Raw genomic sequence first — 17,708 nt, 5'->3', positions numbered from 1 at the left:
TAGTTTAGTAGAAGTTAGAAATTTTTATTTGATGGGGTTCAATTACTAATCCATCTTTTATGAATTAACAAATTTGTAGTAGTCGCTGAATTTTTTTTTAATCGGAAATTATATTAAATAGCCTCTTGTTGGGTGTCAATTGAAAAATAACTTGTTCTTAAAAGTGTCTCAAAAAATAACCCTCCTATATATTCTTTTAAAAAAAATTGCATTTCATATAAAACCCAAAGAATCCTAAAACAAAACAAACTCTCTCATATTCTTATCTAATCCTTCCCATTCCCTCCGCAACTCTCATCTCATCTCTTCCTTCATGCACCCATGATCAAGTCAAAGAGGTTGGTTTGAAGGAAAGAGAAAAGAGAACATCATGGAGTGTACTTTTCGTCAGTGAAGTTTCATTACATTGATGAAAGTCAGGGTCATGTAAAATGTGTATTTAAGGTTCATTTTGTGGTTGGATTGTGTTTGAAGCAGTTTAGGTTTGAATAATGCTAAAAAGGTGTAGAAAATGGGAGGAGTTGGTGAACGTTAAGGGTTGGATGCATGAGCCGGAGAACATTGTAGATAATGCACGAAAACGATGGCAACAATGCCACGCATGAAGTATTTGTTTAATTCAGCGAATGAAATGACTATTTTACTAATACAGTTATCACTTTTATATTCAAATATAAAATATGACAATCATTGAACATTGCTCAATTTTTTTTCTAAGTCAATTGTCTTATTTATTTAATATGTAAAAGTATTGATTATGTGTATAAGTTTTAATAAATATGTCACAAGTTAGGAGGTGGATGATTAAAAATGGTATTAAAAAAAAAAAAAAAATCATGAAGTATTTGATAAAGCTCCTTAATTTGACATTAGTTAATTCCAAGTCAAATAAACAATTTTTTTTTTTTAATATATAATGGTCAATGATTGACTGAGTTAAATATTATAACATGTAAACAGTACCTGAAGTTTCGTCTCAGCCTCTCAGGTGACATTCCATCACACACATTATTTTAAAGTGATTGAAATCGCTACATTTAAAAAAAAAAAAAAAAAAATATTCCCTATGCTGCATGCCCCACACTGCCTTAAAATGCACTTCACATACCAAGTCAAAACGCAAATTATGAATGTCTTTTATGTCTTCCAATAGACATATAGAGTAGCATGTGAAATTGTGATTAAACACATTGAATGTCTGTTTCTCTGTATGTTTCTTCCACCCCTTCCTCGGTAAAAGAAACGATGACTAATATCCCACACCTCCCTTAAGTTTTCAGTTTAAATTCTCACACCCCAAAGGATATTAAAAGTTATCTGCCAAACACGCGTAACAGTCATTTCTGCTTGTAATCATTTTATCAATTCATGAAAATTCATTCGAATTCTCTCAAACTTAGACTCTGTGAATTTTCTCTGCTGTATTAGCTTTCATTTCTTCTCTTGGATCAAAGGTCTTCAAATAGAAATGGAGGCACACACGTACGGTAAGTAAAGCATAAAGTTAAGAACTCTTAGCTTCTAGTAGAGAGGAAGTTAATTTGATGCTAAGCAATGAGTTATTATGAAAATACAGAAGGAAAGGAGTAATACCTTGACCAGCAATAAGGCTACAACTGGCATCCAATCAAACCAATAAGAGAACAACACCTAGCCATAGCAATAGATGGGCACACTGCAATGCAAGAGCAAATCTGTTACATGAGCAGTACAAAGACACCTCACCTAAAACATTAAAGAGTCCTTGACGTTCCTTGTAGGAAGGTTGATTGAAATTCCGGCGACAGTAAAATGTTGATTTAATTCAAAATTCAATCATATTCTATTCAACCCAAAATATTTAATAATTATATTTCTTAATAAAAGTTTAAAAATTAACAAAAAATCCCCCACCAACCCAAGCAACAGTCTTCCACCAATAACCACCACCAACGTCAAAATGACGCACAATCGACCGGATTTGGTTGATCTGTCGGTTTCTGAAAACAGCCAGATCTACGGCCAAAGATCTAGTTGTTAACAACGGCCATATCTTAACAGTCATTTGGCCATAGATCTGGCCGAAAATGGCAAGATTGACACATGACTAGCCAGATCCAACCAATCATGCATCATTCCGGCGACTTCCAACCACCGTTCAATGATAGTGGCCAACTACCTGCAATTAGTCAGGTGGGTAGGGGTTTTCTTTTTTTAATTTATAAACTTTTATTTCGGGGGGGGGGGGGGGTGGCGGGGTGGTGTTTAGCTAGATTAACAAAGTAGGGGGTTAAAAATTAATCTAAATGTTTTCCAAAAATGTACCAAACACATTTTCAGAATCTTATCCTATTTGATTAAATCATATCCTATGCTATTCAAAATAGAATATTATTAAAAAGAAAGTGTACCAAATGGGCCCAATTATGATTTGGCGTATGATTAGAGATGTACCAAACATATTCTCAAAATCCTATCCTATGCTATTCAAAATATTAAAAAAAAATAAAAAAAAATGTACCAAATTGGCCCAATTATGATTTAGCGTATGATTAGAGTTCAAGTGAAAAGTATGCCACTGCACTAATTATACATTAGCAGGTGCCTTTATAGTAAGTTTCTCTCGAAGTGTTTCAAACCTAGAAGTTGAAAGTGATTTAGTGAATATATCAGCCTTTTGATACTCAGTTGGAACATATTGAACCTTAACCTTATTTGCTATAACTTGTTCCCATATATAGTGAGCATCTAGCTCAATATCTTAGTCCTGCCATAAAAGACAAAATTGGAAGCAAGAGAACCTACACTCTAGTTGTCACACCAGATGACAGGTTTTTCAGTCAATTTGAGACCAATTTCAGAAAAGAGACTACAGAACCAAGCTATTTTAATTGAGCCTTGTGCAAGGGCTCTATACTCTACCTCAGTGGAAGAGAGAGCCACAACTTTTTACTTCCTTGAATTCCATTGAATTAGGTTGGAACCAAGAAACACACATCAGCCACTAGTAGACCTTCTGTCCAGTGGATTGCAAGCCCAATCGGCATCAGTGTAATAATCCAGATTAAGTCTATGGTTGGGACAGAATTAAAGGCCAAAAGTTGAGGTACATTTGAGATATCACAACAGCCTTTTACATGCCTGCCAGTGCAGTTGAGTAGGGGCTTTTAAGAACTGACTAAACTTGTTTATTGAGTAAGAAATATCAAGCCTAGACAATGTTAAATATTGCAATGCACCCACTATACTTTTGTAAAGTGCTAGATTGTCAAAAAGTTCATTGTCCTCAAGAGCAAGTTTAGCCCCAACAACCATTGGAGTAGAACAAGGCTTACAATCCATTATATTTGTTTTAACCAGTAGATCTTTTGCATATTTCTCCTAATTCATATGAATTCTTGCCTTATTTCTTGTCATCTCAAATCCAAGAAAATACATGAGAGATCCTAAAGTCTTCAATGCAAATTGAGTGTTAAGGTCAAAAATAGTTTTCTGAACCAAGCCGGAGTCACTTCTAGTGAGTAATATATCATCTACATACATCAATGTGCCTTCTTTTTGATACACAAAAAGACTAGGATCTTCTAGAGAATGAACAAAGTCTCAACCAAGAAATGCTTTCTTAAGCTTATCAAACCAGGCCCCAAGGGCCTGTTTAAGACCATAAAGAGCTTTGGTCAATCTACAAACATGATAAGGATACTATGTACTGACAAATCCTTTAAGTTGTACCATATAGACTTTTTCTTGAAGATCTCCATTTAAAAAGGCATTATTGATGTCCACTTGTAGTATATCCCATCCATAGCTTACTGCCAAATTCAAAATAAATCTAATAGTTGGAGATTTAACCACTGGACTAAATGTCTCAAGATAGTCTATGCTAGGGGTCTACTGAAACCCTTTGGCAACTAACCTAGCCACTACAAGAAAACTAGCATTCTGCGTCTAACAAAATTAGACGCAGAAAGTCACATTTAGACGCTAAGCCATTTTTAGCGTCTAAATTCGGTTGTCGCCCCCTTAGTTGCAGTAGGCTGGTCGCAGATTCATAGCGTGTCTATATTGTGGTTTAGACGCAAAAAGTTTTTTTTTGGCGACTATCAAAATAGTTGGCAAATGTTGTTCAAAATAGTCCCCCCACTTAAACGCTAAAAGTTGAAGGGTAATTTGGTAAAATTGTATAGTGACTAATCAATTAGTTGCAAAATGTTAGTTTTAGTGTCTAATAATTTGTCGCGAATCCCACACAAATTAGACGCCAAAGGTGTAAGGGTAATTTCGTCAAAGGCTTTCGCAACTATTTTATTAGTCGACGAATGTATCTTTTTGTGACCAAACTTTAGTGGCTAATTGTAACTCTTTTAGATGCTGAATGTAGAATCCAAACGGTTTTCGCGACTATTATATTAGTGGCCGAATGTATCTTNCCTTAACAACACAATGATCATTGAAAAATTCAACCAAGACATCATTATCTCTAGTTAATTTGGAAACACTAAGTAAATTTTTGGTAATATTAGGAACAAACAAAACATTTCTAAGACACAAAATCCTATGTGAACAGGCTAATATAGCAGAACCAGTATGTGAAATAGTTAACAACTCACCATTGCCAACCTGAAGCTGTTCTCCTCCTGTGTAATTGGAGCTTGTTGTCAGTTGGGAAAAATCAGAAGTAACATGGTATGTTGCTCCAGAGTCCATGTACCATGCAGCATCTCTTATAGTGGATGGTGTGGCTATGTAGTTAATGTCTGTAGGAGTCTGATTATGTGCCTGATCATATGCCTGAGACTGAGCCATAAACACCTTATTAGACATGTTTGAGGAACCAACATTAGACTAGAAACCAGTATTGCTAGAGGAAGTTCCAGGAGCTGTTGAAAACTGAGGCTGTTGATGTTGATAGACATACTAAAATGTAGTAACTGGCCTATATTGGCAGTTTGTGAGTAGTGTTGAGGAGGTATGGAAGGATAAAATCCTCCATGATAAGGTTCAGGTGCTTTTGCAAATCCATGAGGATTAAAATTGTTCCTTAGCATTGAAGAGTTTCCTGAGAAATTAACATCAAACCGGTGGTAACAGTTCAACGCCAGATGACTAGTTTTACCACACACTTGACAGATAATTCTGTTTCTTCCTCCTACACGACCTCTTCCTCTGCCACTAGAATACCCTTCAGCAAATTATGATGTAAAGAATTGATTCTGAGGTGGCATGAATTGATTCTGAGAGGGTGCATTCACCACTGAATTCTGATTAGGTGCAGAGTATGATTGGTTAACAGATTGGTTGAGCTTAGAAGGTTGTGAGGTTGGAGCTAGATCAGTAGAGAACTGTGGTACAGATTGCCAGTTCGTTTGTTCATTGTTCATAGATAGACTAGCAATATTAGCTGAACTGCTATGAAACTCAGTATGAACCAAGGAATTCATTGTACTATTAGCTTTCTCCAGCCTAAGTTCTAGCTTTTGTAAAACAATTTGAGCTTCTTGCACCGTTATCGGATCAACTTTAGATTAAAGCCTAGTGGTTATGTTAACAACTGCCGCATCATATTCAGAATCTAAACCATCCAATATGTAATTCAACAACTCTTCATCGGTGATAATAACACCACTAGCAATCAAACTCTCAGCATAACTTTTTCATCTTTAGAAAATAATCATGCATACTTAAACTATCCTTTTTCATGTTTTGCAGTAGACTCTTAACATGCAGTGTTTTAGCTTTCGATTCGGTAAGAAATTCCTTTTCCAAGGTTGACCATATATCGGTTGCAAACTGACACTTAGAGATCACAGGAAACATAGACTCTGATATTGAAGATAATCACCAACTCACCAGCAATTTATCAGTTCTCTTCCAAAGTAGTACTCTGAATTAGGTTTTTTGTGTACCTCTAAACTTAAGATATCCACGTGAACACGAACAAAGGGTGCTGGACATGATACGAGTCCAATGAGGTGTTCTTCGAGTCCATGAGCTCCAACGGCAAATAGGATCTGTGATTTCCAGAAATGGTGGTTATCTCTTGTCAATTTTTGTGAGATTACCGGAAGTGTTGAAGAAGAGAGAGAAGAAGAATTGGAGAAATTGACTGAATCAAAAGAGTGTTTGAGACTTGAATCTTTATTTGCTTTGTCAAAGGAAGAAGAAATTGGTGAGGGATCGGCCATTTTCGATGTTGGTCAAAGGCTCTGATACCAACTTAGAACACTAACAGAAAATGCAGGAAAAACAGAGCAAAAGAGAGAGAAAATTCAGATCTGTATTATTGATGATGATCATTAATGATACATGCGTAAAATGTTTTATATATACATGCGCACTACATGTATTTTGCATGTGCACTGTAACAAAAATAAAACTAACTCCCTGACACGTCATCTACAATCAACGGTCAGATTTCATTACTTCCTAACAGGGGGCAGGGAAATTAATATAGTTAACTTCAAGTTGGCATTGAAAGGCTCAGCTCAGCCATGCCACCCGCAACAGCGTTGCATTCCTTGTAGATGTGCTTCACAAAGGTAGGTTTGATGAATCTTAATCACGTCTTAGCATGCAGACTAGGGGTGTTCAGTTTCGGGTACCCCGCATTTTTTAAAGGAACCGGAACCAATGGTTACTTAAAATTTGGAACCAGAACCAGAACCGACAGTTCCGGTTCCTAGGTACCCAGAACCAGAACCTGTAACAACGGTTCCGGTTCTGGTTCTGGTTCTGGGTACCCTATAAAATTACATGACCCCCCCAAAGTTTTTAAAATGGCAAAACCCTTAAAACTTACAAATACCTCCTTCCCCCCCCCCCCCCCCCCCCCCCCCCCCCCCCCCAAAACACTTGTTACAAAAATAAAATTTAAAATTATAAATTACAAATTACAAACTCCATTACTTTGTAAAGGTAGATTCTCAAAAGTCAAACCAACTTACTTTAAATGTTATGAAATATAAATATAAATGTATTCACATTATTTTTTCTACAAAAGTTTTTATTAACCCCCTATTCTTTAATTTTATTTTATATTAGTCTTGGTTCCCTGTTCCGGTTCCAAAAATTTGGAACCGGAACCTACCCGTTGACAGCTGGTTCTAGGTAAGAACTGAAAACAAACCCTGGGTACTCGCCAGTTCCGGTTCCAATCGGTTCTTTTGAACACCCCTAATGCAGACACAAGGGCAAAGTGGGGGTGTTCTTTGTTGACACCTTTGAGTACCATATGGTTGACTAACTAAGAGTCAACAACCACATAGAGAGGTGGGAAGTTCTTCTTGAAGGCAAGCTGAAGGCCAAGGAATAAGCCCCACAACCTTTGTTAGTACTTAGTAGCAATGCCATGGCACCAACCACTAGTCTCATTGTGAATCACTCCACCAGCATCTATGTTGTTTAGGGTGCCTTTCTTGGCTCCATCAGCGTTTAATTTGTAATGACCTATGAGGGACACTTGTATTAGATGGAGAAGGACAAAGCAATTAACGCAAACAAGAGTAAAAAGTTAAATAATGTAAGACCTGTTCAAGAGAAATTTAACTGCTCCACAATACTATTTTTAATGAGAAAAGACATTGCCTTCTATAGACATAGCTTACACACGTAGCCATAACTCCTAACTTATCTAAACCACTTTTTAAAGGATTACTTGCACCCTACTTCATTTATCACATCACCTAAATAAGAGCCACTCAACATAAGAACAGGAACAAACACTTAGACTCTTTCAACTTCAACAAAATACTTATTTTCCCTTATTTAATAAAAACTTTGAATCACTCTTCAATATTCCTCCTTAATTCAAATTTGCAAACACCCATGTGCAATATGAAGTAATCATGCTTGGCTTGAGGGAAAGACTTGGTCAGAATGTCTACAACTTGCTCATTTGTATCACAACAAGTCTTCAATGAAATCATTCCATTTGTTACCAAACTTCGAATAAAGTGATAATAGATGTCAATATGTTCGGTTCTACTATGGAAGGATATATTTTTTGTCCTTGCAATAGTTTCTCTTTGTCACAAAAGATCTCTGTTGCGCCAACTTGTGCTTGCTAAAAATCAAGAAATAGTCTTCTTAACCATACTACTTGACAAGCAAATGAAGTTGCTGCTATGTATTATGCCTCTAAAGTTGATAATGTAACAACTTCCTACTTCTTTGAACTCCATGAAATTGCTCCAGAACCAAGGCTAAATAAATTACCTAAAGTGCTATTTCTTTCATTAAAACAACCTACCCAATCACTGTTACTATAAACAAATAATTTGAAATCTAATACTTTTGAGTACCAAATTCCAAATTCAATAGTCACTACAACATAGCTCAATGTTCTTTTAGAAGCCCCAAGATGAAGCTTGGTTGGATTGTGCATAAATCTGGACACTACACCAACAAAGAAAATAATATCTAGCCTTGTATGATACGAATAATTCAAACCACCAACCAGACTTTTGAAATATTTTGCATTAGCCATTTCAATACCATAATCAAGACTCAACTTTTCATCAACATTCATTGGTGTGGCAACCACTTTGCAATTCACTATATTAAATCTCTTTAAAATATCCATTGCATGTTTCCTTTGTGAAATAAAATTTCCATCTACATTTTGTTTCACCTCAAGACCAAAAAAATAATGCTACATATAGACCCAAATCTGACATCTCAAATTTCTTCATCATGTAAGATTTAAATTCAGCAACAATAGACTCACACGATCCCATATATATTATATCATCAACATAAAGACAAACGACCAAAATATCATTTTTACCTTCCTTCTTCAAATAAAGAATTGGCTCATTGTCACTCCTTTCAAATCCATTTTCTTTAAAATAGGAGTCAATTTTTGCATACCATGCCCATGGAGCTTGCTTCAACCCGTAGAGTGCCTTTTTCAACCTATAGACTTTATTTTCATTGCTCCTAACTATAAAACATTCAAATGTGAGACATAAACTTCTTCTTCCAATTCACCATTAAAAAATGCAGATTTAACATCAAATTGATAGATAGACTAATTAAGTTGAGCAACCAACGCTAAAAAGGTTCTCACCGTTCAAAAGTGTGCAACAGGGAAGAAAGTTTCTTCAAAATCAATTCCTTATTGTTGGGAATATCCCTTCACAACCAACCGAGCTTTGTGCTTTTGTATACTTCCGTCTGCATGTTATTTGGTTCGGTACACCCATTTGAGCCCAATGACATTTTTTCCTTCAAGCAAACTCACCAAATCCCAAGTCTAATTTTTTTTTAATTGCCAGCAGCTCTTCTTCCATTGCATTGCACCATTTTGACTTTTTCACAGCCTTTTCAAAACATATAGGATATGAAACAAATAGAGCAAATGTTTAGGTTTCATAAATCTCCCTCAAGGATTTGAATTTTCTTAGAGTAGTGTTAGAGTGATGAAAATGACTCCATTAATGTGATTAAAATACCATTGCTATGATTTAATTTGAATTTATATTGAGACAATTTATGAAATTATGATTTTATTCATGAAAAATCACATTCTAATGTTTTCTTATGAATGTTGCATGTTTGAATGATTTTTGAGATTGTGTGAGTCGATATTAGGTTGTGGTTTATTGATTAGGGTTGAATCTGTCTCATTTACGTTGTTCAAAAGGTAAATTGTCATATTTTCAAGGGTTGATTTTGTCACTTTTCAATCATGCAAGGATTGAAATGTTATTTTTCATTTTTACTATAAAAAGAAAATCAAATCGCGAAATAAGGAGCCAACTGCCACCAAAATAAAACCTCACCTCCTTTGGTCGCCGGTCGATGACCTTTCATCTTCCAGGCTGGTGACCCTTCATCTTCCAGGCTGGTGACCCTTCACCTTCTCACGCCAACTAGCCACTCTCCACCGTCGTTCACCCCACGCCGGTGACATTTCGGCTCCCAACAACGTTTCCTCCATTTTTGGAGCTGATTGAACTTCTTCAGCGCCGATCCACCTCCCCTTGTGTTGGTCTATCTCCCACAAGAATTCTCATACTGATTTTGACAAAAAACAAAGTGTCGCTAGTTGTTCTTTGCCATAATCAATGTGAGAATGCTCGTGGGAGATAGATCAGCACAAGGGAGGTGGATTAACGCTAAAGAAGTCCAATCTACACCGAAAATGGAGGAAACATTGTTGGGAGTCAAAACGTCACTAACGTTGGGTGAAAGATGGTGGAGAATGGCTAGTTGGCGAGAGAAGGTGAAGGGTCACTGGCCGACGACCAAAGGAGGTGAGGTTCCGTTTTGGCAGCGACTAGCTCCCAATTTTGAGATTTGATTTTCTTTTTATAGTCAAAATGGTAAATGTTATGTCAGTCCCTACACGATTAAAAAGTGACAAAACCAACCCTTAAAAATATCATTTACCCCTTAAATAAAATAAATGAGATAGATTCAGCCCTAATTAATTAACCACAACCTAATATCGACTCACACAATCTCAAAAATCATTCCAAACATGCAACATTCGTAAGAACACATTAGAATGTGATTTTTCATGAATAAAATCATATTTTCATAAATTGTCTCAATATAAATTTGTTGAATCAAAATTTGTTTGTGTTGAACCCATTGGTGGATCATCAGAATTTTCTAAAACTTGAATCTACTGCCTTTTATCTTCACTCCATACCTAACTTGCATCTTCATTAAACACCGCATCCCTACTAATAATCATCTTGCCACTAACAGGGTTATATAGTCTATGCTTTTGATTTAGGACTATAGCCTGCAAAAATGCACTTTTCGGATTTTTTATCAAGGTTTTGAGACTCTGATTTTATCAAAGCATAAGCTATACAACCAAAAACTTTTAAGTGACTTACCCGTGGCTTTCTACCTTTCCAAGCTTCATTTGGTGTTTGGTTCAAGACAACCTTTGTAGGAGAAATATTGAGGATGTACACTGCGGTTGCAACGACTTTTTCGTAGAAGTTATCCGAAAGATTTTTTGCTTTCATCATACTTTTGGCCATTTCAACCTGATAATCCTATTTTTCCCTATGATTTTGCATTGAATTTCAATAGGATTTAGGATACTTCTCATACAATTTGGGCCATAATTGCTACTTAATTCTATTATTTTTCTTTGCAGGCCCAAACAATGATTTTGAGTATAAATGACAGTGTTGAGCATAAATTGTGTACCTTGAGATTTGTAAGTTAGAATGACCTGAATTTAGAAGCTACGGAAATATAGAAGCAGATCTACAACTTTCATGTTTTGGGTTTCTCATAATTATGATTGGAAGAGGGTGAAAACTTGGGTTGAAGTCGTGAACAGTACGTTGGGCATTGAAGAAAAATGTCTTTGGAAGTACTTCAGTATTTTGGCCATAACTTGATCTATAGACCTCAGATTGGGCTGATTATTGAACTAATATAAATATAATTTAAAGGGATATAATTCATATGTTTACTACGTTTTCAGATTAAGATGTTACCATGCTCAAATGTGGCCTGAAAGATCCTCGTTACGGCAAAGAAAAAGTGTCACCATGGTGAAACTGCGTCAGATACGAAAAAAATAAAGTGATGCATTTTTAATTTCTAAAACTTCATCCTTACATGAGAGGGGTATAAATAGGCATGAAGAGAAAGGGAAAATGAACTTGGTTCATCATTTGGGAGGCAGCTCTTGGAAGGAGAAGATTATTGAAGATTTGAGCTTCAAATTAGAGCAGATTTCTCCCTCTTTTGCTTGTTTTTCAATGATGAATCTTGATTCAACTTGCTTTTATTATTATTATTATTATTATTTTGAGTATGAGCTGAGTTGTTTAGCTAGGGTTTGATGTAACCTTGATACAATGATTCAAATTTATATGAATTGATTTATCTTGAGTTTTAATTTCATGATTAAGTGTTTATCTCTTTGCTTAATGACTTTTGAATGCTTGATCACCATTCAAATGTGTGTTGTTCACAATGAGACTAAGAAGTGATTTGTGACATACGCCTCTTGGGATAAATACCATAGATTAAGCGAAAAATGAAGATGGATAAACGTAATCTATGAAATCTAGACAGAATTTCACAAAGCTTAAGAGACCTTAAACTGTTAAACTTCAAATTTTGGGTTCAGAAGGTTAATAGGAATAGGTGGGGTGGTATATCTTGAGAAGGAGTACCAAACAACTTAGGGAATTCGATTTTCAATCAAGGAATTTGAACTTGGGTAATGGGTTCTATGATTTGGGTTAGCGTATCTAGGTGACATCAACACCCTAGCATTTTTTTAGCACTGTTTAATTAGTTAAGTTGTTGGGTTTTGTTTTAGTATCATTTTTATCATTTATTAGTTGTTAATTTGTATTTGGTTGTTAAATATTCCATCAATCCAATTTATTGTTACTTCAATTAGGACTTAATACTAGAGAAATCAGTACTTAGTAATACTATCCTCGTGGGAACGATACTCTACTTCATCACTTTATTACTTTTTGCGACTAATGTACTTCCTAAATATGCATATGAATTAACACACATCAAGTTTTTGGCATCGTTGCTAGGGATAGTTGATTATTAATATTGATAGTATCTATTTTGGTGCTAAATTGAAGCTTTATTTCATTTTTATAGTTAATTGTAAATATTTTATAGTCTTAAACTTGAGTTCTTTTGTTTGTAGTTTTTATTTTTATTTTGTAGTTAAGTGTAAATTTTGTGAATACTTAAGTTTGAATATTTTCTTGTGTGGAGAATCATGGCAAAAGTACATAAAAAGTTGATGGGTTATGACATACCAATGGTGCAAGAATGCAATTATGGTATTACAAGGCCACCTGTTGCAGTGAACTTTGCGATTAAGCTGACAATAATTCAGATTATCCAATAGTCAGTCCAATTCGGTGGAAATTCATATGAGGATCCAATTTTCATATTGCTAGCTTTCTGGAGATATGTGACACATTCAAGGCAAATGGAATGACTGATGATGCAATTAAGCTGAGATTGCTCCCTTTTTCATTGAGAGATAAGATGTAAGGTTGGCTCATGTCACACCATGCTGGAATCATCACCACATGGGATGGATTAGCTCAGAAGTTTCTTTCAAAATACTTCCCACCAGAGAAGGTGACAAAAATGAGAAATGACATTACTTCTTTCATGTAAGGCAACGATGAATCATTATATGAAGCTTGGGAGAGGTACACGGAGTTGTTAAGGAAATGTCCACATCATGGTCTACCGTTTTGGATACAATTCCAAACATTTTACAATGGGTTGCCACCAACTATTCAAACTATGGTAGATGTGGCAATAGGCGAAGCCTTAAATAATAAAACCCTAGAAGATGCTTATGAATTGCTTAAGGTGATGGCCAATAATAACTATAAAATACCTAATGAGAGAGCAATGCCGAAGAGAACAATGGGTCTAGATGAAGTCAATGCATTTGCCACATTATTTGCACAAATTGCCTCACTTCAAAGCCAATTGGGAGGTATGAATATAAATTCTATTCACTCACCTATTCTAACTTGTGAATTTTTTATAGGAAACCATGGAACTATGGAATGCCAAGAAGGAAACAAGTTAGTCTTCTCAACAACCAAGCAAGTGAATTACATTATTAGTTCACAAAGGCTGCAAAATGACCCCTTCTCCAACACCTACAATCCTGGTTGGGGGAATCACCCAATTTTGTCCTGGAGCAATCAATTAAATCAAAGGACAGTGCCAAACCATCAACTAGTGGTGAATCTTCAACTGGTACAGTAGAGAGTGTCAAAATTGGAGGATATGTTCGGGAAGTTCATGCAAGAAACCACAAGTTTTATGAATGAGACACCTTTAAACTTCAGAAATCCAGAAGTGTCCATTCGAAATTTGGAGGTTCAAGTGGGGCAATTGGCTGAACAATTGACAGAGAGATCTCAAGGTTCTTTGTCGAGCACAACGGTCACAAATCCTAAAGAACAATTAAATGTTATTTACATTGAGGAGAGGTATAGTGTTGGAGCAACCTCACAATGAAGAAAAGTTGGAAGAACATGAAGACAAGAGTAATGAAGAGGAAAATCTCAAAGCGAAAGGGTGTGCAAGATACTTAGGGGAAATTCAACCAAGCAACTCGCCTCACAAGGAGCAATTTAAGGAATTTGGTGTAAGTGGGCACAAGCCAAAACTGGTGTTGGAAGAGACTCCAAACATTGGACTTAACCAATCACCATCTCATCTCAAGTACACATATATGAATTTGAAGTTCTGAAAAGATGCTTATGAGAATGTTCGGAATTCTAAAGGAAAGACCAAGAGGTGGCAATGAGAAGTGAAGCACCCCACAAGGATTCGGAGTGACGAAGGACCATGGGAAAGTCAAGCTTTCGACTTTAAATAAAGCACTTCTTGGGAGGCAACCCTAGTGTTTTTAGTTTATTTTGTTTTTTTTGAAGTTTATTTTCAATTTTAGAACTTTGGTTTTAGTTTGATGAGGTTTGATACTTATTAATTTGTAATGTGTTTTAACAAATTGGTTCACCATGAGTTTTCTTGCCTTGACAGATTCGTATGATGATGAAGACAATGAATAGATGTCGAGCATTGACATAAAGGACACACTTCGCAGATTAATTAGGGGAGTATTTCTTAATCCTTCTCTTTTCTCTATTCCTTGTTCTTTATTGTGTGACATTGAGGATAATGTCATTTTAAGTTTGGGGGTAGGGAAAAATTTGAAATTTTTCTTTTTGTTTAATTTGGTGTGTTTATTTTTCCTTTTCTTGTGTGAGTGATTTGGTTTGAAGTATTGTTGTTCAAGTGTGTGGTTTGTTGTGTGTTTTGGTGTGGTTATTTTACTCATGTTTGTGTGTTTAATGCTTTTTGGTTGTGTTTGTTTTTAGTTTTTGTGCGTTGTTGAAAATAATGCCTAGATGATTCATATAAGTCCATGATAAGCATTTGATTGTTGGGAATTTTATTTTTGGGAAAGCATGAGGTATTTCTTTAAGTTGAAGTAGGGTTGACTTTGTTTTAGCTAAAAGTTTCTTGAGTAGTTCAACCATGATTTTCATTGTTTTAACATGCTTAGAGGCCTTTTATGTGAATGTTGTGAAGTCTTGATGATGTTGATGAATTCTAGAACCTAGTTGAGAATTGCTTAAGACGAAATCCTAGATTAGACATTGTTGAGGAAATGATTTAGGCATTTTTTTTTTTTTTTTTTTTTTGGAACATTTGAGTCTTTCTAGCCAACCCTGTTTTGAATAGTCTTTAGTCACCCTTTGAGCCTTTTAATATGATTGCCTTATTTTTCTTGTATAACCAACAATGTCCAACCCCTTTAGCCTAAACACTTTATCATACCTTTTATAGAACTCCGTTCCACATGCATATCATAAAAAGCAACAAAAGTGTATGAATAAGTGATTGATCAATCACAAGTTTGGGGGTTGTGAAGAGACAGCAAAAGGCAAGTGACCCCAAGTGATTTTGCAATGTATGCATATAAAAATTTCTTTAAAAAAAAAATAGAAAAAAGAAAAGAAAAAAGAGAATTTCAATTTAGAATAAAAAATAAGAAATGAAAAAGTTTTGGGGGTTGTTAAAGGTGTGCGTGCCATTGTTTGAAGGTTGAGCAATAAAGGAGGATCATGACTTGAAGTAGCTCTTTGTGGTTGTATGAGGAAAATTGAGTTCTCTTACTTTGTTTTTCCTATCTTTTCTTTGGAGCCTGTTACCAAAGCCTAACATTACAAGCTTACGAAGACCTTTTGATCGTTAGCAATGTCCAGTCTGTTGGAGTAGCTGCCATAGAGCCAATCAATTATTGTAGAATTGACTATTTGTAATAATGTTTATTAATCAACAAAAGGCGTTTTTTACTATATCATGTAAATCATAATTGTATGTATTCATATATGTCCTTAGGATGGTAGAACCGTGACGAGGATATCAAGTGTTTCAAATTTTGATAGTGAGAACCCTATGATCACATATGGTGGCCACTCTAGAAATGTCCGTAGCTCCAGTATTATTTTGATAAAGGACACAGATAATACGGTAAGACTCTCATAGTGTTGAATGATCTTGTCAAAAGGTAGTGATTGATCTCACTTGTTAAGGTTGTTTGTCGACAACTTGGTGCAACAGATGGGTGCTTGCTGTAGGCAAGTTCACTGGACTGACCCACCAGAGGATTCCATATAGATGGTAACCCCAGTGTCTATGGAATAAATCCTCTAACGAATGGTGGTGCATGTGATCCTTAGACTTGAGATCATCGGAGCACTTTGTGTACCGATTGGTGTAGTTTGACACTAGCCTAATGTAGTTTTATTTAGAGTTATCAATACGGTAGTGACTAGCTATATCAAGGAGTGTATCAAGACTATGGTGGATCGATAGAGGATTCATCACTCATGGCTATAGGAGAAGTTATCTCAAGACGCAACTCAGTGTATGGCAATGACTTCTCATCTTCTTCCCTAAACAAATCAAGCTTTAATTGCTTTACTACCCCACTTCCTCCTTCTTCCTCCATATCAGCTTGCTTCACTTCCCCACTTCCTCCTTATTCCTCTGTATCAGCTTGCTTCACTTCCCCATTTCCCCCTTATTCCTTTGTATCAGTCGGTTTAGCTTACCCACTTCCTCTAGCTTCCTCATTTTCTTTCGCAACTCTTCTCTTCTTTTCATACCTTAATTGCATGAAAAGAGATGTCACATGCTTGCTTTTTCAGGTCTTTCTTTTCTTAGGTTGAACTTCCTCCATTTCCAACAGCACATCAAACTTCTCCTCCACCCTTTGCACCCTCTCTTCCAATTTATCTACATTCTCATAAATAGTGCTACTCAACATGTCAAACTTATTGCGTAGACCGTTTATGAGGTCAACCAACTTAGATTTAGGATGCGTAGGCAAACTGGTACTCAGTGGCAAACCAATACTTGGTGTACCGGTTTGCCAATTAGAAGGAGGCATACGAACAGGAGCCTCCATGTCTTCCTCCTCATCCATCCCGCCTACTTGGCCTTCGGCCTCAATCACATGCTCAACAAACGACCCTTCCACTGCAATCAAATGCTTGACTCCTTGTAAGTGCCGCATTAGGCAATCTATCTTCTCATCAAAAACATCGTCCAACAGTTTGAACGATGTAACATAATCCATCATCGATTTAGCCCTAGTAGGAGTGATGAACGGATGGACCACTCCCTGCAAAAAGAAAAAAATATCAATCAAATTTACAAAAACCATTTAATATATTATATATTCAAAACACAAATCCTTTAATCTTACCCGAACCAGTTCAATTTCCATTTCAATTTTCTTATAGTCCCAATGGACGCTCTTCTCGGTGTGCCACTGCAACATCCTAGGAAACTGTGGTGCCTCATTCGAACTCTCCATCCGCCCCCTCACAGTAGTCGGGATAGGGACGACCTCATATATCCAAGCCTACATTGTAAAAAAATAGTCCATATCAGAATTAAAACACATATAATACAAAAAAAATTAACTAAAACCTATTAATATTTACCTGCATTTCCCAAGTGAAGCCAAGCAAATTGTATGTGTTGGGTTTCCGCTTCTCGGCATATTAGCGGTATTTAATCGCCATGTCTTTTCTTGTAGGGAATCGATGGTTAACTTAAATGATAACCTTCCCCACAGATAAGAATAAAAGAAGTTCTCATTACTTGCATATTGCACCCAATCTTGGTTTACAGCTTTCGTTGAGTTGGAAGCCATCAAGACT

At 36.0% G+C, this 17,708-nt stretch overlaps 1 non-coding gene across 1 annotated transcript; it reads right to left on the bottom strand.

The window, feature by feature from the left end:
- Positions 1-13,086: 13,086 nt before the first annotated feature.
- LOC116126865 lies at positions 13,087-13,193 on the bottom strand. Its single transcript, XR_004127543.1, has one exon. It is a non-coding gene; the product is annotated as a small nucleolar RNA R71 (small nucleolar RNA).
- Between the last annotated feature and the right edge of the window lie 4,515 nt (positions 13,194-17,708).

This window comes from Pistacia vera, unplaced genomic scaffold (assembly GCF_008641045.1).
Source record: "Pistacia vera cultivar Batoury unplaced genomic scaffold, PisVer_v2 Contig184, whole genome shotgun sequence".
In the NCBI taxonomy this organism is placed as follows: domain Eukaryota; kingdom Viridiplantae; phylum Streptophyta; class Magnoliopsida; order Sapindales; family Anacardiaceae; genus Pistacia; species Pistacia vera.
The sequence above is the reverse complement of the archived record's forward strand: the minus strand, read 5'-3'. Positions and strand labels throughout refer to the sequence as shown.